This window comes from Xiphophorus maculatus, chromosome 13 (assembly GCF_002775205.1).
Source record: "Xiphophorus maculatus strain JP 163 A chromosome 13, X_maculatus-5.0-male, whole genome shotgun sequence".
NCBI classification, from domain to species: Eukaryota; Metazoa; Chordata; class Actinopteri; order Cyprinodontiformes; family Poeciliidae; genus Xiphophorus; species Xiphophorus maculatus.
In genome coordinates, this window is record NC_036455.1 from 630,120 (window position 1) to 651,091 (window position 20,972).

The 20,972-nt window shown below is 37.8% G+C and overlaps 1 protein-coding gene across 3 annotated transcripts in view; it reads right to left on the reverse strand.

Annotated features, from left to right (window-relative positions):
• The window catches only part of pag1 (phosphoprotein membrane anchor with glycosphingolipid microdomains 1), a 58,318-nt gene extending 39,942 nt beyond the window's left edge, over positions 1-18,376 (reverse strand). The window contains exons 1-2 of one of the 3 annotated variants that reach the window (XM_005797375.3): positions 18,116-18,376; positions 776-921 (exon numbers count right to left, since the gene is read on the reverse strand). The gene's annotated coding sequence lies outside the window, so the exon portion shown is untranslated. Of the gene's footprint in view, positions 1-775; positions 922-18,087 lie in introns of all 3 variants that reach the window. The other 2 variants (XM_023345082.1, XM_023345083.1) reach the window with 2 other exon arrangements.
• Between the last annotated feature and the right edge of the window lie 2,596 nt (positions 18,377-20,972).

A 20,972-nucleotide genomic window follows, 5' to 3' on the forward strand; every position in this document is an offset into this window, starting at 1 on the left:
TCAGGGCTGGTGTGAATGCACTGATAGTAAAAATAATCTGAGTATTAGGATGTGAAAGAAGAATGTGACAAATGAGGTAAAGTCTTTCGTGCATTAGTGCCGCAGTAGCCTCAGTACTCTGCTTTTTATCACTGAAAAGATATTCATTGCAGGGGGAAAAGTGGCCTCATCAGGGTGTTTCCTGCTGCTACTGAATGCATGAAAATTAAATCAGAGCAACAACACAGAAGCAGAGTACACAGACGGGCATTAAAGGGAAAACTCCATAAGCACAGATCTGTAGCAAGCTTACAATGGCAGCCTGTATGGTCAAGGTTAATCATTATTTGCTTTCAGTACTTGTTAGTGCAGGTAAAATATCCTGATTAGAGGAATAATGAACAGTGAAAAGGTATAACTATTCTTATAACAAACATTTCAGCTTAGATTTGAAGGGCATCGGTGTTTGTTCCTCAACAGCAAATTTCTTCCACACAAAAACCTGTAGCATCTCCAAAACATCTGATTCTAGTATCTTAAACAACTCAGGAGGTAATACATGAATGATATTTGCTCCTTGAGTTTGTAACTTGTGCAACTCTCGTCATTTCAGCAATAAATCCCTTCATATTTGCATGTAAGAGCACTTATAGACGAGTCAGTCAGCAATCAGTTCGAAAAGACTTTGCCAAACTCATTCCACCTTCTTTATTCTAATAAGGATGCAATTTTTTTGAACATATAAATCTACCACACAGTTTTGAGGTCGTATCAAGTCAAAGACAGACAAGTTTACCTCTTTGTGTTGCCAGAAGTCGGGTTTAGAAGGACAGCAAACCCACTGGGAATCACACTCTGATGGAGATGAATATTCGTCCAGCTTTTAATTGAATACCATCAAATGATTGTGGATGATATGTCAGGTTGGTTCACACTGATGGTCTGGGAAAATATAAGAAAAGAGATTTACATTATAAGAGAAAAACTGAGTGAATGAGAAAAAAACAGATCTATAATTTCTCACACTTATTTACCAACAGCGTAGAGGGATTTTTTAGTATATATTTTTAGTATATTTTTCTTTCCAAACACTGCATAAAAAAATCATTTTTTGAAGAGAAAAAACAAGATATAATGAAAGCATTAGTTTGCAAGATTCACCACAGAGTGTTGGGAATTTCAAAAAGGCTGTTATGTCTGGCAAAGCAAAATGAAGTAGGTCTTTTCCCATCTTGGATTTCCTGCATCCTGTCACTTCCCAGTCTGTCTGAGAGTTGTCATTGGCTCATATCCTCAGCTCTATTTTCCCAGTTTGAAATTCCTTTAAATCCTCAAACTCCCTCGCATAAGTTTCCACATTAGTCACAAAAAACCTCTATCCAAACTACAATTGTAAACCAATTCCAGCTGCTGTGCCTTTCTGTCCTCAGGCATCCGACTGTTTGCTTTATACTCATTATGTAGGAGACATTTATAATGATATGGGTCATCTCTGGAAGCAAACAGTTCAAAAATACTTTCACCATCCTCTTTGTACTTTGATTTCCTTCCTTTAAATTCAGCCTTTTCTTCTTCAGTCCTTTTGCCCTCACTTAAGATGTTTGGTTTTCATAAGGAGTCTAGGGCTCAGTCTCTGTTTTGAAAGCTTATTTTGTTTTTGTTGCTGCTCAGAGTGGCACCCTGCTGCAGTGGGTCTGCTTTTTTCAGACGCGCGTCTTCCGCTTATAAAAGCTCCACTCCCTTCTCTGCTTCACTTCCTTTACCAGAAGCTGGAAGGTAAAATCCCTTTTATCTTCTCCTTCTTATTGGTCTTCCTCCAGTCAAAACTTTTTTTTTCACTTCTAAAGAAAGTCCGTTAGCTGCCGCACTGCAGCATAACTTTTGTTGGATTTACTCTGAATCACGACTGTCTCTTGGCTAAATGAGTACTTTACACAACCAAAAAGGAAAAGGAAATGAAAAAAATGTAAGTATTTCATAAATAGCACTATAATCAGAGAGAATCTACAGAACATTATGGCAATATATCTTCATTTTTACAAACATTTTCATTTTAATTATGTGCAGGCTTGTAACTCACAATAGTTATAAATATTTGCATGTTGGATTCGATTAAATAAATATAAAAACAATTTGAAAAGTAGTTATAAAGCCACTTAGGAATGCAGCCATTGACAATAAAGAATAATGGAGAAATGGCCCAGAGATAAATTTGACAGCAAACCCTCCAGCTGAAATGTGAGTTCATATAGCCAAGATTTAAAATAGTCTTATGTGAAATAAAAAAGCTAAACAAGATGATAAAAGCTGGTTCTGTTCTGGAACCTCTGGAGATTATTGTGTAAAGAAGGTTTATTCATAAAATAAAAAATAAAAAAAACTTTACTCTTCACGAGACTGTTCTACTACAACAGAATGTCCTCAGTCAGAGGATTCTTTAGATTAACTGTAATACAGACTGCTACAGGAGAACCTTTCTGTCCACAGCCATTAGAATCTATAACAATTGTTTGGAGAAACTTGAATAATGTGAATTATAACATCCTTTAATTTCCCTCTGGGATTAATAAATGTCTGTTTGAACTAAAACAGACATTTATATCCAGTCAAGGGAAACATATAAAAGAAGCATCTTGGAGACCAAACAAACTGGCACCATATTCAGTGTTTTGATGGTTTACCTCTAATCTAACACAGTGATGAACTGAGACTGCTGTGGCTCAACTATGGAGAAATTATGATGCATTTATAAAAATGTGGGTTTGGTACTGGGTGAATTATATGTCTTAGTGCAAAACCCTTTAAATGGTCGGTATGACTGGAAAAGCTCCAGTTCCAGCTCAGGCCATTTTCCATTTTGCTGCTGGTTGTGTGATGCATACCAGTTGTGAATGGAGACATTCACAACTGGTATGCAGTTGTGAAGACATGATGCTGAGATGTTGATGAAGGGCTGACGTGAGGGCAAGCAAGAACTGTTCAGCAGTAAACAATTCGCTTGGGGTCATGGTTTTTGTGGTTCTGCAATGAAATCTATTAGAATATATCCCAACCACTTCTCTGTTGGATGTCATGGTGCCAAAACTTCAAACCAAGAAGGAAGTCAAGTGGTCCATTTAAAGACACACGTGTGGCATAACAGGAAGCCTTCAACAGAAACACCGACATGGAAAAAACTAATTAGGAGATTCAAATAACACAAGTGTATACTGGTGAACCAAGTGAACAGACTGCAAACAGTTGTTAAGCAAGTGAAGTTTCTGAATCCTTTAACATTTCAACAAAGAATCTAAGAAAAAACATCTGGAACTGACTGTTCAGGAGGAGAAAGTCTCCTCAGTTTGTCTTAACAATATGCTCCTTGTATTTCGCTTGGCTTACACAGCTTTTATCAAAATCTATTTACTCGCTCATTCGGACCTAACTCCATGACTGTCACATTCTGTCTGTGGATTTTTCTTTTTTCCTTTATGTTTTCCCACCGCCATCTCCTTCTCTTGGATAAAGAAGCAGATTTAGCAGCAGCCAGCAAATAAACACAAGACGTCTATTCAAACAGCCCAGCCATGACAGAGACTGAGGAAGGAAGGACCAGTGAGCAGGAAGAGTAGAGGAAGATGGAGTAAATTCCTTGAATAACATGAAAATACCAATAAACATCTTAATGGAATGAAAATCACATTACATAAAGGCATAATGCCTTTAATTGCATCCATTTCATATTTGCAATTTTTTTCCACCCATTTATCACTGCTTTCCATTCTCATCCTAGCGCACACACACTTGCATAGACACAATGCTCTCTGATGTTATAATGCCCTGAGGTCCATTAACCAGACCAAACCAACAACAAAACTAATTGGCAAAAAGGCTCCAGAAAATTTCAAGACTTAAACAAATAAATAAATATTTTGCAGAAGTAAATTTCTTAAAGCAGTCATTCGGTGGAGGCAAAATGAAAACTTGCTCGTTTGTTGTTGCCTATGTGCTTAAAATGCAAAGATCGGAGGCAGATGTTAAAGTTAACAGTGTTCAAGACTCGTTAGTCAACTTATTAGTTACTGTTGATGTTCAAATATGTTTCAAATTATTTTTTTATTTCACTAGTCTGAATGAGTGCGATGACAATGTTAGAATAAGCTTTCCACATTCACCAATGCAATGATGGAGAGAAGACATAAAAACACCTCAACAGTTTAAAGTACAGCTACATCTTTTAAGTTTTTTTTTCCAAAAAGATTAAGGATTTTTATATGCAAACGTATCAAGAGAAGGGTAAAAAAAAAAATTGACCACATTACAAGAACGCCATGGTACAGCCAACAGAAAATATGAAACAGCAATGAGACTAAAAGTAGACACGTAACGAAGAGATCTTCATTACTGGAACTATTTTTACTTAAGTCACTGTATTGCACTATGGGGGCACTTTTTGCACTTTATTAAAAACATTTTATTTAACACTGCACTTTAAGCATAGATTTGCACATCAGTAACAATTTGCACACAAGACGTTTTAAGTATATTTATCCCTGTGAAGGGAGGACAATTGTTACTCAGAGCAAGGAGCTACTGGTGGGTAAAACTTGAGCAAATGTTTGTGCATAATCTGTAAAGTGTGGAGGTGCTAAGATGGAGTGGCTGCCTTTTCTGTGTCCTCTCCAGGATATTTGGACAAATGCTGGGTCCAGACACCATTTCTAGGTTCTGGGAGAGGCCATGGAAAAGTGGGAGGGGGAAGTGATTGTGGGGTTTCATAATGGTGCTTATGGTATAAGGATAAAACATAAAATATTTATAAAAAGTAAATAGAAATGTGTTATTTGGTAAAAAAAATTATTTTATTTATTTATATAGGTGGAAATTGGTAAATTGAGATCCCCTGTGGTTTAAAAGGTGGGACTATTTAAGGCTGCAGTTTCACCTTTGGTATTGTTCTTGATGCTGTGTTCTGGAAGAATAAACCTTTGCTGTTTCCACCTTACTCTGCCTCAACTTTCATCCTCACTGTAAATATAGCCCCAAAAGGCTGCCTTGTTGCAAGATGTTTTTTTTTAATTCATAAAAAGACATGTTAATTTCACTCATCTTCATTAACAACACTAGTTCCACCTGGAGAAAAGTAATCTCAAACCATGGTGCTGCCAGCACTGAATGGTGAATGTTTGTTGATGTGCAGTATTTATCTAGTGCCAAATACGTTTGAAATTTGGCACAATAATTCAGGTTTGGTTTCATCACCATGGCACACAATAAAAGACCTCTACGTTGGAGCCCTACTCCTTTATTTAGGCATTTGCAGGATGTACAAATGTCTGTCTCATGTAGAGCAGAAACAAAAACTCACCAGAATTCCCTGCATCTCATTTTTCGGCATATTGTCCTCCTCTTAGTAGCCTTAAGGCCATCTTTAGCGATTCCAGGCAAGTATCCAAATTGACCAAACAAAGGTTTTTTTTTAATAAAATTCAAGTTTTGGTGTGGCCCAAGAGTCCAGACAAAATACAGACAGAACATCTGTTGTATCACCTGAAAAGGACTGCCAACAAGCAATATCCTCAAAGTCTTTGGAGACTGTTGTCATCCAGATTCTTCAAACTTTGGTAAATGTAAGGAATGCTGCAATTAAATAAAAAAAGAGCCATAACCAAGTGTTAGTTGAAGGGTGTGCAAACATATGACTGGGTTATTCATAAAAATAGAAATACCTCTCTATGTCAAATTATTTTGTAGCAAATGTGAAGCCATATCTGTGACAGCTATTATTTTAATGAAATCACATCAAAATGATTCAGAGTAAACCTGGAAATATGGAAAACAATTAATGAAAACTAATGAAATGTTGGATTTAAAATTCCCATCCTTACTGGAAATCTTCAGACAGATCAAGATAAACTTTAAAGTAATGAATCGACATCTACATTTTGCATATCGTGGTATTTTCTTTGTTCATATGTGGTTGAGTTAAGCCTAATATTCAAGAGCTTGTGTAAGCTGATTGATAAGCTGTACAACACTCACAGAGATAGCCTACTGTTTAGCAAGTTAGATCTCTCCTGAATAAGCATGTACAGTAAGATGTAAGTTTGGCAAACGACAGAAATGTCCATAAGGGCCCAGAAAAGCTCTGCCTTTCCCTTCCTGCAGTTCTCACTTCTGCTTTCTGGTTTATCTGTTCTTGACCTTCTTGTGCCACAACCAGCATAATGAATTCAAACTGTAGAGGAAAAAAGAAGCCTGAAGAGGTGGACTCTGTATAAAACCAGCCTGTGTGTGCTTTATCGGAGCAAGGACACAGTAGAGCACGTATCCACACCTTGTTTGCCTTTGGCTTAAATTAATACGCTGGTACCCGACGAGATAACAGGGGCATTTCCTATTGTGAGCCTGCTTGGGAAAAAGGAAGAGGGAGGTACGGTTTAATTGCGAGCAGGACAAACTTGTCTTTGAATAGCAGACATTTCTTTAAAACTAGAGCGAGTCATAAACAGTGGGGAGGCAAAGGGGAAGGGTATACTTTGAGAAACATGTGACAAATGGTAAAAGAGGAATAGAAAGTGGACAAACTGAGAGAAAAATGTGAAACAAGCCTAAGAAACAGCAGGGGGGGAAAGGGAGAGGAAGGCCAGATGGAAGTGGTGAAAACAAAAAGGTAAATTGGAAAGAAAAAAGGGTCAAACAGAATCTCAGAGGAGAAAGGAAAATGAGAAATACAGAGAGAAGGTGGAAAATGGTGTCAGCCAGCCGGAGGTTCTTTATGATGGATGACAACCAATCATCTGCCTGTCCATCCATCATCTGATAACACATAAAGGGAGGAAACAACCAAACTGAAGCACAGAAAATCCTCACAACACCTTCACTTGCACGTATGGCTACGTGCAGTTTATGTGGAATAATAAGCAAGAATTATTTTTGAGAGAGCAGAGAACCAATAAACAGCCTCGCCTCTGAGTATCATCTCCTCCCAAAGTCCCAGATACCCGTTTCAGCTCAGATATAAACTGTCCATGAACAGAAATGTTATTTCTCTCCAAGCACATGACGCTCACCACAGAAACTAAGCAGCAACCACCATGACTGGAGGCTGCATCCAACACAGATGGACTCACTGACATGCAGTCATGCTGGGCTTTGATTAACAGCCCATGTAAATAAAAACCAGAGCATCACATGAAGCTGATGATGAAATATTTCACTATATCTTTTGTTGATCTTTATTAGTAGAAAAGCAGATAAACAGGTTCACAAATGGATTGAAATTTATCTGCCTAGAATCTGTGTGAAATTATATTGGGTTATGAACTCACTGGCCAATTTATTAGGTACATGTAAATGCTGATTAACAACAATAATCAATCAAACAAATGGCAGCAATTGAATCCATTTATGCATCTGAACATGGTGAAGACTCAAACTAATGTGAAGGAAGGCGGATTTCTTGGACTTTTAACAATAAATATTTGTATTTCAAAAAGTGTCTCAGCTTTACAGAGAACAGTCAGCCTTGGTGACATCAGAGATTTAAAAAATGCAACAGTAGCTAAAATATTTCTCAATTTCTGAATCTCCAACGTATTAAAACTTGAAGTTGACAGGCTAGAGAAGCAGTAGATTGCACCAGGCAAATTCTCAAGACAGTAAATGGACACTAGAGCTTAAAAAGCCTCACCAAAACAAAACTTCTTCAAAATTAGCAAAGGTTGACTTGTAAACTATTTCCTAAAAGTCAGATCAGTTGCAGGTTTACATTCACAGGCATGAATGACTATGCCCTAAATTCTTCCTCTTGAAGTCATATGCAGATTAGTTCACATTTCTGTATACAAAAGCATAAACTGAGGATCGTAGTTTTATGCTGAGAATTAAACATTCCCCTTGCTTTAAAAAACAATTAACACATTAAAAACTGCTTACTGTTTTTTCAGACCAAAATGTTTGCTGAAACATAGAACTACAGATAAAGATGAAGACCAACTTGCATACACAGAACAACACAGAGTTTAGTCCAACCTGGAGTCAAAGAGACAATGAATCAACAAGAAACAGAACTTCTTTCCAAAAACAAGCCATTTTGTAGAGCATACAAACCTAGCATCTGATCCCAGCAGAGTACAACTGTAAATACAACTGCTGCATCAGTAACTCTTTGCATGAAGGCGACAAGGACAGTCCAGGCAATTGTCTACGCACCGTTCCCCCTGGTTTCACTCCTCCATCCCCACTCCTCTTTATACAACTAAACATTTAGTCATCACTTATTAAACATGATGGTGTAAGTACCACACTTTCCATTTGACTTGTTACACAGAGGATGTTATGGGTTCTCCACCCTGTCCTGCACACCCTGCTTGACTTGAGGACGAAGAAGTAAACATATCTTCAGGTAGCCCTGTTTAAAAAAAAGCAAGCTAAGGTAGCTTGAAGTTACACACACTTCAAAGAGCGTTCAGGCAGTTTAGGGCATTTACTAAAACCCTACAGAAAAAATAAAAGCACCGTCAATTTAAACTATGAAAATCAAGAAACCTTTTAGTGCTCTTTCATAGTCTTTCCACATTAGATTTTGCAAAAAGCCGTAAATTATATTTTTTCCTATTCAAAAAAACATGTGAAAATAATAAAAGGCAAAAAATATAGGAGGACAGGAAATCTAAAAGTATTTTTTTTTGTATTTAGTCATGTTCAGTCATTTAGAAAATGCTTTCCAGGGAAACTCCTTTATCAGACACCTTTTGATATCTTAATTACCTGTTGTAAATAACTTGATGACTAGATATACGTGACAATGTTTAACTCAGTAGTTACACAATGCAAACTGTTGTTTTTATGTCACAACTTTGCATTATTTAATTTTATATTATTTAAATGCATACTATCTCTTCATGTGTGAGTGATGTTAATGGTATTCTTTAATGCCTTTAAATATATGGAAAGAAAAAAGTTTGTAATTGTTCTTTTGTTCAATTTAATTGCAGTTTCTTTCCTCACATCTGCATTCTTGTTTAGATATCTTTTTACATTAGCATCAGTTTCTCTTTCACATTGTTCTTATTTTACAGTTTTCTTTATGTGACATTCAAGTAACTTTGTACACTGAGAGAAATCTCAGAGTCAGATATCTGCTGTTAAAATTAGAGATTGTTGGCATAGCTCAGTGTCAGTTGGCGACAGCGTGATGTTCCATCTTCTAGACATCAGAAACCATTTTTGGTGGAAATAAAATGAGATTATGAACGAATAATAATGCGAATAATAAGGAAACATCCAGTGTCTCTTTCTGTAAAGTCTGTTTTGAAGCTTAAATCGCACAAACGCCACATGAGAGAAAGTTAGTGTTATCATAGTGATAGATTTGTCAGCTACATTGATAATTGAGGGAATCACACTTTCTAGTTAAGCTTTAGACACATATAACATTCACAGTAACATATTATGCAAATCATAACAATCTACTAGTCACATTTTATAACATGAATTCTGCTAAGTACAATTCTAGAAAGAGGAACTCAGATTTCCCTCTAAAGCTTCCTTGTAGCAGAGTTTAGTGAATTGTTGCAAAGTGTTCAGTTGTTCTACATGCAGTAATTATGTCGATCTTCTTCTACGCAGCACTAAGGGACGTATTCTTTGCTGCTTCACAGTACAGAGTCAAAACTGGAATTATGCTAACCCAAATATTCAGAGGAAGCTGCTAAGAACCACCTGCAGTGTGTGTTTGAAATGCTTTAATTACCTGTGTGGGTTTATTTATTTCAAGCACTTGTGTTTTCGGTATGTGATTGCATGTTTTCTGCTATGTTTTGTTTGTTTTTTTGACTGGTAGTGTATCTCTGGGCATGATCAGGCAGGATTCCAACCACTGTACATCAGGAAGAACAAGTTCCACTTCATCGCTGGGTGTTTGTACACATCCAGCACGTTGAGCTCCAGAGGTTGACAAGCTGACATAATAAGCTTAGCTTAAAAGGTTGTAACAACTTGCTTTTTCTAAAACACGTAAGGAATGTGTTCAATATTAGAGGAACACCTCGTGAAATGAAAAAGTTTTGTATCGTTTCTTTGTTCTGCTGCTACCCTCAAGCAATTTTTGTTGGCTTCCTTTTAAAACAAAAACTCCATAAATGCATAAAATAAATAAATAAACTTTAGAACTTTTTGACCCAAAATTTTAAGAAGCTTAATTATCAGAGAGGTTACAGTCATGATTACAGACTTTTTGGGTTCTAATTAAAGCAGAACTCATTTGTTAAGTTGACATTTTAAGGGTTCCACATACTTGGGCGTACTTCACTCTGTGGAGACCCGTGTGTACTTGAGGTAGACTTAAAATAGACTCAAAGCAGAAATCCACACAATGTTAGTTTTTATGGCCACGTAAGCAGTAAACGGTGTTCATATTTTTAATTGTTTAGTCTGCGACATAGAATTAAAGAGGTTTAGAGTCGGAGCAACCAGTCGCACAGACACACAGCTCCCACTTTGTGTCGCTGTAACAGTTGTGCAGCGGAAGAAGAAATGAGGCACCTAACCAGCTCATCACACCTAATAAAGTATCCATTTGGATTGTGGGAAATGAAGGAATTTGTCACAAGAAATGTCGGCAATCGGTAAGCTTGACTATGAAACCGCAGCCGTCCATGCGGCTCACAGAATCTGTACGCCTGAGTATGTCAGAGCCTTTAGTTTGCAGAAAAATTGAACATCTTTAGGAACAGCCTGGTTCTCCAAGAAAGACTTCATAGCAAAACGACTGTTTCTCACCACAGATGCCCAGTTCAATCTGAATCCATCTATCCATTAAGATTTCAATAAGCTGTTTGTGCGTTCAACTGTCCTTGTGTTTGTCAGCCTAAGGTGACCTCTAGCATTTAGTTGTTTTCAGAAGACAAACTGACTAGTGGCCGCAAACAAGAAGTTACCTCATTATTTTCTCAATACAGAATGACAGCAAGTCACAGGTCTTTTTCTGTACACCATGAAGGCCCCTGTACCAGCTGAGTAGCAGTGCACAGCAACAGATGTGGGAGGGGAGCGTCGAGCTTCTCTTTTCTCCTTATACACTTCACCAAGTTAGGCATTTAGTTAAAATTTTTTATTGATTTTTCCATATTTAGAGAATGGTTTAATCATTTGCCCTGTCACTGATTAACTATATTATTTTTGACTCAGCTCAACATCAGGTAATTTCCCTGCTTTACATTTACAGTTGAAAGGATTTCCTAAAGCAAGCAAAAATGAAAGCGTCACATAAACACCCATCCGCTGCTATTTGATTAGTTGACTTTTTTTTAAAACTAGAGCAATGGACGCTCTAGAGACTACAATAGACGGGACTAACAAAAACAAAACAGAAAAACTCCCTTTAGAATGAGAGAAGCAAATTTAAAATCAATTCCATGAGGTTTGCTGCTTTTGAGGAGCAAAAGAGAAGAAGCAATGATAACCCAACTCAGACACTGCAGATCAATATCCGTTTTTTTTTCCCCAAAAAATTATTGCCTCATTTTTATTTCCCTCATTTATCGCGTCCAACTGCAGCTCTGTGTTTTTATTGCTGTCTGACTGAATCTGTCTCCTTTTCCTTTCAGAAGCTTCTAAACTTTAAAAGCTGTGTACAAACGTACTAAATTACCACAGAAAACTGTATTTTTTGGAGTGCTGCAGTAGAAGATTTATGCTTCTTCCTTCACCAGCACCAAATTATTTCTCAATCTGGAATTGGAGACTTTATATAACAAAATTATAGATTTAAATAAGAGGTAAATAAGTATAGCTGCACTTCTGAGCTTAGAATAAACAATAACCACAATCTATCTGAAGTGGCCTACAGTAAAATCCTAAATTAGAAGCAATTATATGTATACAGTATATGTACCAATAATTTGGAGAAAACGTGATGGGAACTCCCCAAAGACAAAGTGTATTTTATAACTTCCGCATTCAGTTCCGAGGTAGAACAATTTGTGCGTATATGAAACAAAATTTGGAATTAAAACACTAAAAGTCTCAATTTGATTCTGCACTCAAAGGGCTCTCTTTGAGTGCAGTGTGAAAGTGAGCCACACCAGCTGAAAATGTAACAAATGCTGCGATTTTAGTCCCCAATCAAACTTAGTCTACCAGACTATCAACTGTGGAAGCGGCCCTCTTCTGGATGGTGGCCACATCACAATTAATTTTTTTGCATACATTTAATGTTTACAAAATGCAATAAAGTGCATATGTGCTGTCAACTGTACTGCTCCAGCTATTGCCCATTTCCTCAGCTGCATTTACAAGGCTATTCATTACAACATAAGCATGATCTTATCAGCATCTAACTGCAGGGCTGCTAAATTTATTTTAGAAAAGCTGCTGCTGTTAAATGGCTTTTTTGGGGCGTAAAAACCTGGTTCATGCAGTGATGAAATTAGAGCCAGAGATCTCAACCAAACAATGTCACTTTAGTGACACTAAGTCAGATTTATGTGACTGTGACATTTTCTTTACCTTTCCTTAAAAGATAACATACTGAGCTCTGTTTATGCTGCAATAAATGACTGTGTTTATTTTACAATTATAAATATTTCTACCTTAAGTCTGACGGCTAAGATTTACAAATCCCTAACAGATTAAGCTTTAAGAGCATGAAATAATGACCTTACTGTAATCCAGTTAACCTTCCTGATGTCTGCTGAAGCGCTTTGTCCCTACTCTGTAAAGTAATGAATCTCACTGCACTAAGTCCTATCCTTAGTTATTAATTCTCTTAACACCAGCTTTATTTGCCGTATTCTCTGCCTCTCTACTCTGAAATATATCCAAAGAAAGCCAAACCGAACAGGCAGACTGTCCTCCGAGGGGATTTTCCTGTAGGTTTAAACGAAGTTCAACATCATCTGGACAATCAAACAAAGATCTACTGAAATCCATGAAACATTTGCTTACATGCATTTTATGAAACCATCATGTACATTTTGCTTGTGTGCAGCATATTGAGCTGCAAATTCAAGGGTGAAAATATGAAGGGCAGACACACAGAACAATAGTATATGAACCATAAAAGGTACAGCTTAAAATGTTATCCAAAAATGATGTTAGTAATGGTTCTGGGTCTGCATCTGATCGGAAGAGTCTCCATTTTAAAAAGTCACATTTTTACACTCTAGAACCCATTTGTTAAAAAATTTGCTTTTTGGTCTCCCGAAGCACAGTGTCCTTGTGGATGCATATCAGCTCTTACTGTCGAGTTCCATGCAATGTTTTATTCATTTCATTCTGCACTAATAAGTCTGAATTTCTGAGTTTCAAGATAAAAAAAACAACAACTACGGTAATTCTGACCAATTCTGACCCAGAACTCTCTCTTTTTTGTTCATGTGGATAAACTAGTTGTATCAATAGAATAGAATAAAACAAACTTTATCAATGGATATCTGGCTTTTATTTTGGGACCGTTTTAGGCAAATACTGGATTGGATCACCGATAATAGCAACAGATTAGTTTCCTTCACTCCATCAGGGTTTGGTACCAGAGTCAAATATAGTTGCTCTCAACGGAGAACCATTTGGTTCTACGACAACCAGAAAGCCACCACAGCTCAACCTCATTGCGCCACAACAAATAACTCTCCTAACATGTGATTCTCCCTGTAGCAGGGAAGTCTGTGTTTCCAAGGAGGACCTCAGAGCAGGGAAGCAACTCATCAACACAGCATGAGGGAGTAAAGCAGCCAGCATTCAGAACACGCACGTCAAATTTAAACAAAGAGCTCATAGATGTACAGTAATGTTGCATTTCTTTTTACTCAAAGTGATAAGAATGTTATTCTAGATAAAGTAAAAGTTTTGTCCCAGCAGAAAAGCTGCAGCTTTACTCATTATGTTGCTTTAGCAGTGTGATAAGCAAAGTAATGGCCTCCAAAAACCTTCTCTGAGGTCACCCAGCAGCACCAACGTCTTTAGCAGGGAGTGACACATCAACCCACAGTGTGCTCCTTGCTAAACAACCACAAGCTGCACAAGTGTCTCTAACTGCGAATGTTTTGTTATCTTTCCAACCACACACACACACACTTTAAGTAGGCCACATTTCAATAAGCGTCAAGAGTAAAAACACTAATACTAATTTAGAGGTTTCCCATTTATTTTGTGTAGTTTCAATTAAACTGCTTACATGAGGAGAGAGGATGAATCTGTTGACCAAAAAAATAAAAGAAAATAAAACCTCCAGGAAATGCTTACTAATAAAAAAATAATAATTACCTCCCCAGTTTACTCTATCCCAGACCATTTTCTGTGGTTTTCTTTTATGTTTTGATGATTGAATTCTGCTCAGTGCACAGGAAGCTGGACATTCAACAAACGCTCATTGCTAGTCAGAGCAACGCGCCCTCCTCCAGACTCAATCTTCGCTTTAATTCCCCCAGGTGTACGCGCCTCCAATGGACAGGAGTGTCAAACAGGGCACGCAGCGTAATTGTAAAATCTGGGGCCACGGCTCCACTGTTTGCCTTCAAATGATTGGGATGCTGTTCCTGCTTGTTAAAGCCTAAGTGACTGTGAAATGTGTGTAGTCTGCTAAATGACATCTCGACAGCCAGTGATGAAGCGCCACCCGCCAAGCAGTCAGAGATGGAGCGATTATAATTTATCCTTTTCAGAACAAGGACGCTCCAGATCCAGCAGAGACATTTCAATGAGAGCAGGAATGTATGTGGATGTTACATGAGAACACTTTGAAAACCCATAACAGGGTTTTTAAGGCTAAAGATACAAACGTTTGCATAATTTAATATTGTTTATACAAAAAGAAGTTACAAAACATTGAAATAAGAGCCATTTTTGGAAAATATTTTTCCATCATTCCTTCTGTGAGTTGACATAAATGCAGAAGACAGGCTGACATCACTCTGAAGTACGGAAACCCAAGGAGTCCACTGGTGACAAAAAAAAAAAATCCAGATTTTCTACAAAATTAAATCTTCAAATAATCATTAGAATCGATTTATCGTCTTGCCCTATTTGTACTGTATATTTTCTATTAATAAGATTTAAACTAACAGTAGGACTTTTAACCTGGGTGTTCGTTTCAATGGTCTTCACTCTTGTAATAACACAGTTTAGCAGCCCACCCTTGTCCTCATTTGCTTCTAACTCATCTCCCGCCTTTTGTACAACAGCTGCAAACACCCACCCTGATCGCCATCCAAATTCCCGGATTAGCAGTCCACTATGAATACTGGCGAGTTAAAACTGTCACAAAACATTTGCCATTCGCCGCCACGCAGTCAGTTGCTTACAGGGTGACGGGGATTTAGCGATGCGCAGATTTCCCGCGCTGACCCTTCTGACATGTGTGCGTTTTAAGCTGCAAAAGCCTCCCTGTCACTTCTGTACAATACACACAGAGTAGCACAATAATACAGGATTGAGCCTCTTGAGACATTTTCATCTAAATCCTTCGACTTCAATCTGGGTTTTAAATACCGAAAGGCATTTATTGCTGCTGTCAATCAGTGGTGTGAAAAGAAAAAGTACATTTATGTAAAGACAATGATCTTCCAGAGAGAAATTGTTATTCATTTACCACGTTTCTATGAAAGGATGCCACCGGAAAGAGAAGTCATTAATGTTTAGCATATCACACAAGGAAGTGCTGTGAATGCAAAGGGAAGCTAAAACAAAGTGCAAATTGTGTTTGCTGAAGTGAATGTCAACTTGTGTGACAGCCAGACTGCTGTGGGGTATCTGCCAGCATATTCAACAACCGCGCACATCAACGGGAGCTGAAGGAGGGGGCTTCTGTTGGCTCTGTTTGCATGTCTGTGTGTGCGTGTCAGCGTGTGTGAATAAGATAAATGAGAATCGCCAGAGTGTGAAAAAGGGGGGTTTATTTGGCAGGTGAGCAGAAGGGTGGATTTGTTGTCGAATTGAGTGCGTTTCTCATCTGCATACCATACAGGAAGCAGCACAGTGAGGTGTGTTTGGCCATGCAGGCATGCCTGACAGCTTCAACATCAGGTGCAGGAAAAGAGGTCACTCATGTCATCGTGAGTGAATTAGGATGTTTATAAAAACTCAGCTTATACAGACGCATCTTACCATCAGTGACTCGACAGCTGCTGTTTGTGCGCGGGACTGGTGTTCACGCTGTTCACTGCTTCATCCTTTCAAAAATTTCGCTGGAAATGAGAAACTTTGCATGGCAAAAACCCTTTTGGACTCATCTAAAGAGAGGAAGAATTTTCTAAAATCAACTAAATAATCTGGTAATTCAGTTTCAGCCCCCCAAACTGTGACATTTACTTACAATTTAACTTTAAGAGTGATGTATTTTAATGGTTTTTGACAGTTTTAGGTGATTGTGACTTGCATTTAATTAAATTCTAAAAAATTTGGAATATTACAAAGGACCAATGAAAATACATATCTTACATAAAATGTTACATTGTGGACACATGATGATCTACATAATCAAGAGATTATTAGTAGGAGGGTGAGCCACAAAAGGTTTGCTGTTCAATGTGGGTTGTATCTAAGAGAAGTGTTGGAAAACTGAGTGGAAGAAAAAATTGTGGTTAAAAAAAAAAGTGCTCACACTGCAGAAACAACAGCAGCAAATCCAACTGGGTTTTTATCTAGAGTATTTTATTTTATGTAAGATGAATAATGCGTTGGGTTTTTTTTTTTTGCTTTTAATCAATACATTTATGCACGAATCATTTGTTGTTCCTCTTGAATGAAAGAACAAACAAAGAAAGACAAACATGTGGTGTCAAGAAAGACACCACATGTTTGTGGTTGTGAAGAGGAAGATGAGAAACGGCAAACCCACCGAAGCAAGACATGAACACTGCTTCTTAAGCAACCTGGGCTTCTTGAACACTTCACCAGAATGAAGGCTGATTACACTACACTGAAGCAGAAAATCAGGCAAAAGGAGCCCCACCAAGTACTAAGTGCTATACAACACATGGACATACTTTTCAGTAGTCTCACAATATTCTTGTCCAGTATTATAATTGTCTGAGAACTTGTATTTTGGTTTTATTAACTGTAACTACAATCATAACAGAAATTATAGCTTGAAATATTACTCAGAATAATAAGTCTGTGTAACACATTTGACTCTTAATTGCAATACTGAAATTTTTTTTTGAAGAAACTAATTTATTCAGATGCACCAGAATCAACTGATTTGACTAAACTCATTCAACAGAGGTTAATATTTTATACTTGACTTACAGGATTTACCTACAATGTTTTACTAGGAGAAACAATGTAAGCTGGTTGATTTGTTTCAAAAAAGGATGTTTTTCTCTCATTGTTTCAATGTTAAGAACACATTCTGGATATGAAAGAGCTATTTTTGGGTAAACTAATACAAATTAATTGACTGTTAAAAGTTGTCTTTTTTTTTTCAACCACTAAAACGGTACTCGCTTTGTGTTTCATAATATCAAAATGACTTTTTATTTATTTATTTATGATCTGAGGTTACAAATTGTCAAATTGATGGCCATAAAAAGGAAATTCAGGGGCGGAATTTTGATATTATTTGAAAGTTTTATTACATAATGGAACAGTTTTATCTTCGGAGGAAATTATGCTAAATATACAAGTACTCACACACATCAGTGTTTTTCTTTGTGCATGTGTGCAAAGCTGTGACAACAAGACAAAGTCGAAAAGAACGAGGGAAGTTGATTTGCATCTTTAAGCAAGCACCTACCCTATTGAGGATTAAATTAGAAATGGGACAGCTTCCCCTGTTTGTTCTGCAAAATGAGCCCAACACAGCTGACATAACCTTAAATGACAAATTAAAAGCATAAAAGAAGTTTATTAGCAGCAGCACATCTGATTTATGACAATTAACAAGAAGTCTCATACAGATGCCTGGTGCTATTTGCTAACACTAAAATGTGTGCCCAGATGGCAACAAGTTTCTCCTCTCACCATTTCTCTAATTCTGCTTTCAGCGCGACCACCGAGGCTGCCGCAGTCACTTCACCGCGCCGCTCCCTCTCTCTGTCTGCAGCTCAACTTTTCCAGAAACCCTCACAAATATATAAAACCCTCCACTCCCCGACCTTTTACAAATTACAACTTTTACACACTCACATGCGAAGGCTTGGAGAGGAGCGCTTACCCAGAGACCGAGGAGCGTTCAGCGGCTGCCTGAGTCCAAAGTAGCCGGGTTCCTTCAGTAAGCTTTTGCTCCAAAGCCTCCCGCCCCCCGGGCGCTACGTTTGGAGGAGCAGAGGAACCGAAGCGGGGTTTCTGTGTTTGCGGAGGCCACAGGTAGAGATGTGTCTCGTTGCGCAGCCCGAGCGCATTTCAGGAGGACGATAGAGACGCTGTGCTTCTCAGTTCAGTTCAGCCTGCCGCGCTGTGCGGCGGTCGCTCCGCCAGCTGTAGAGGCTGTAGCGGGGAACGCCGGTGGGAGGAGGAGCAGCGAAAAGCTGAGGCGCAAAGAGTCATGGGAAATGTAGTAGCATCGACGCGGCCCTCAGAACATTTTTGCTATGGATTTTAGTTGGGTTTTTGCCTCCCAATCCAATTTGATTCAGTTCACATCAAATTTATTTATCCAAGAACAGCATATTAAATTAAACAATGCTACATATTAAAAACCGTTGTTTTGTACGTAGGTTTTATAGCAAAGAGTTCATTTGTAAACCCAGTCCTTGGTTGGACCCTTTTGCAGACAGCAAAATTAAAATTAAAGATTCCTGCCACACACAGAGTTTCGCAGAACTTGTGAACTTTTCAATTGTGCTACAGATGAAATTCTTCTAAAGTATTTTATGTGTCTGCATTCTGTTTTGAGTTAATACCCTAACCACTTTTTGTTCAAATAATAGCAGAAGGCTTTTTGGGCTATGCCTCTATATGCTTTATAGATCGAAAGCTAGCGACATTTATCTTTGCAAAAAGACTTCAAGCCAAGCCAGATTGGATGAGGAGCCTTTTGAATTTTCCTTTTGTTTATCTCGCCACGTGTTCTTTTGGTGTTGGGTCAGGACTTTGATTGGGACATTGCAGCACTTGAAAATGCTTTGATCTATTGCACTGTAGATCTTACTGTATGTTTACGTCATTACCCTGCTGGAAGGTGAACCTCCTTCACCAAGTGAATTACAACCTCTAAGCTGGTTTTCTTCCAGAATTGCCCTGTATTTAGCTCCATCCATCTTCCCTTCGACTTTGGCCAGCTTCCTTGCTCCTGCTCTCAGCTGTTTCTCTAATAAAAACTTTCCTTAGCCTGCGTAGGTGATTGCTCAGTTGTCAGCTCACTTATATGGCCCCTTGTTGAACAGTGATTGTACTTTGTGAATTGTTAAAAGTTGAGATCTTGCTTTGCTACTTAACTCTTTCTCAAAGTTCTTCACAAACTGTCTGCCGTGCTCCTTGGTCGTTTTGATGCTGTTTACTCTCTAACAAATCTCTGAGGCCTTTGCAGAACAGATTTATAGAAACTATGTAACTATGAAAATATGAAACAATTTGCTAATTAGATAACTATTGAAGGTGACTGGTGTCATCGTAAATATGGCTGAATCCAGATTCAGATTTAAAGTTTTGAAAATATTTTCAAAACCATGCATCATTTTCATTATGCACCACTTTGTCATCTTTTATCCAAAATCCCAATAGAAACACAAAGCCTTATGGTTGCAACATGGCAAAATGTGATAAGGAATATTTTTTTAAAAGCACTGATTTGCGTAGATGTTTATTGTATACATTTCTATCTTCTGACCTCTGTCTCAAATGTTTATCTATGAAAAGTAAAAGGTAAACACTCCTTCATCCCTACAGAAATGTCACTTTTTAATGCAGTGCAAGCCAGGAGGAATTGTGTCTGATTGGATGGTTGATTGCTTGATTTCTATTTTGTTTATTGCACAAAAATTAAGGGTGTTGGTAGTAATTGTTGGCTGACAACAATATACACTGTTGGTACTATCCCTATCTTGTCTGGACTGCTACTGATGTTGTGTGGGAACACTGTATTGTCCCTCATTTTTAGTACTTTGATTGTTTTTTGGTTTTTATGTATTTTTTAAAAAAAGTTTTTACTTGCTGTAACATTATTTACCCTTTTGGAACTCAAGTAAACCTGAATCTGATAAACCAGCATTAGCTGGGTTGCATAAAACTTTTCTTCGTACAGTTTTTTTTTTTTTTTTAAATAGCATACCTGGAGGGATTTCTGCAGATTTTATTTTAAACGCTTATACATGAGAGGTTGCCTCCAGGAACCTAGTAGCTTTTCAATATTTTTCTGGATTTATGCGTTCTATGATTAATGAGGTCCATGTGAAATTACATTACAGAGGGTTAGAGAGAAGGATAAAAAGATTACATATGATTCAGTTTTTTGTGGATGCATACTTGCAGAAAATCCTTTGTGATTCAAAAGAAGCAGACACTTGAGTGATGAATATAATAAAGGCAACACAGCAACATTACAGCAGAGCTCTCCAGGGGTTAGCACCTATTCTGGTTGTGGTATTTCTATGTGAAACACCTGGGTTCAGGTTATTAATGTCTGCAGTGCAGATGTATTCCTGATTTAACCTGAAGAGAGAAAAACTACTAGGAAAGGCTGATGTATTTTACAGCAAAACAAAGAGGGAGGGTTGTAACCGTTTTTTCTTTTGCAATAACTCCCAGGAATATCAGTGACACGCACAAGAAGAAAACTGTTTGATGCATTTGCTTCCATTAAAAGCAAATCTTTAAGCTCAGACTGAGACCGTGATGGATGAAATTCTACACCAAGACAATAAGTTGTTTTCCTTTCTGGTCAAACATTCCCTCGAGCATTCATTGTTTCTCAGAAGCCTCTCCCCCACTTTCTTACTGCCTGCGCAAAGAGTACATTTCCTAAACAGCATGCTGTTTGCGTGTGTGTGTGTGTGTGTATGTGTGTGTGTGTGTGTGTGTGTGGTGCATGTGGGGTGTGTAGAGGAAATGCTTCTGCCTTTCAGTAGCCTTAT